The sequence below is a fragment of the Bos grunniens genome, chromosome X (genome assembly GCF_055505025.1).
Source record: "Bos grunniens cultivar Pamir isolate PY7600 chromosome X, Bosgru_T2T1.0, whole genome shotgun sequence".
Lineage (NCBI taxonomy): Eukaryota > Metazoa > Chordata > Mammalia > Artiodactyla > Bovidae > Bos > Bos grunniens.
In genome coordinates this window covers 55474407-55475983 of record NC_141194.1, presented here as the reverse complement: position 1 = coordinate 55475983, position 1577 = coordinate 55474407, and the positions used below count along the sequence as shown (strand labels likewise).

The window sequence follows — 1577 nt, the reverse complement described above, 5'->3', positions numbered from 1 at the left end:
CATGTAAAATGATACAGCAAACAAAACAAAACTTTGATAAAATTTCTGTATCTATAGGGGGAAAAATAACAGGAAGGGCATATCAGTGGTTATTGTGGGTGCAGGGGGAGATGACAGATGCTTTGTCACATTCTCCTTTACATTTTTCTCTGTTATCTGAAAAAAAGTTTCAATGAATATGTATTATTATTATAACCAGATTTTTAAAAGGTATTTTCATTTTGGTTGGAATTTAAAAAGTGTGGTAACGTGACACAAATCAAAAGTGAATAAAAGAAAGATCCATTTGTGTTGCTGTGAGTATATCTAATCCATTCTAACTGCTTCTACTGTGCGTGCTCAGTCGTGTCCAACTCTTGCTCGGTGAGAATACTGGAGTGGGGACCAAGGAGCACCTCACACCCGTGGCAAAGAAGGAGGCGACATGCGGCGGGATGGAGGCTACCTTAGAGCAGCACTTGGAGGACACAATGAAGAATCCATCCATTTTCGGAATCCTGTGCACAGATTCACAGGGACTCAATCTAGGTTGCTGCGGAACCCTGTCAGATGAGCATGCTGGGGTGATATCTGTTCTAGCCCAGCAAGCAGCTAAGCTAACCTCGGACCCCACTGATATTCTTGTGGTGTATCTAGAATCAAATAATGGGAACATTATGATCCAGAAACACGATGGCATCACAGTGGCAGTTCACAAAATGGCCTCCTGACAACTCGTATCAGTTCTCCAGCAGCCTGTCACAGGGACTCATTCATACCTTATGTTAATTATCTTATAGAACTATTAGACCATTCATGTAATATGTATTGAGCACTTTTCTATTAATTTTAGAGTAGGCTGCATTTTGACACTCTGTGGATCGACTTATCAAAATACTAGTTAAGGAAAGTATCATGTTTTGAAGCAACATATTTAGGTCACCTTGTATATAGAATTTTGTTAAGTTTAATAAACCTGGTTGGAGGAAAAAGGAGAATACTGGAGTGGGTTGCCAGGGGATCTTCCCGACCCAGGGATCTCCTGTGGCTCCTGCATTGGCAGGTGGATTCTTTACCACTTGAGCCACCTGGGAAGCCCCAAAATCCTTATACACATCCACTTATGAACCTGAAGATTATATGCTCAGGGATGATGTAATGGACACACAATTAAGATGGCCCCCATGATCCTTGTCTCCTTGTATTCTCATCCTTGGGTAATCCCCTCCCTTTGAGTATGTGTGTGTCCAAAGGTGATCAGATGTATGTGATTACATGTAGATAATCATGTTAAAAATGAGGTGGAAATGATCAACTTGTGAGGCAACTCCCATTCCCTTTCATGAAACAATTGACCACTTTGGAGAACCTCACATGGCAAGAAATAGAGGGTGGCCTTTAGGAGCTAAGAGTGACCCCAGCTGACAGCCAGCAAGAAATCGAAGCCTTCTGTCCTATGACTGCAAGGAACTGAATTCTGCCAACAACCTGAGTGAGCTTGAAAACAGATCCTTCCCCAGACGAGCATCAGATGAGACTATAGCCCTGGTCAACACCTTCATTTCAACTTTGTGAGACCCTAAGCAAAGAACCCAATT

General features: G+C 42.1%; 1 pseudogene; it reads left to right on the top strand.

Annotated features, from left to right (window-relative positions):
- Positions 1-339: 339 nt before the first annotated feature.
- Positions 340-723, top strand: LOC147340419 (ragulator complex protein LAMTOR5 pseudogene; annotated as a pseudogene).
- The last annotated feature ends 854 nt before the right edge of the window (positions 724-1577 follow it).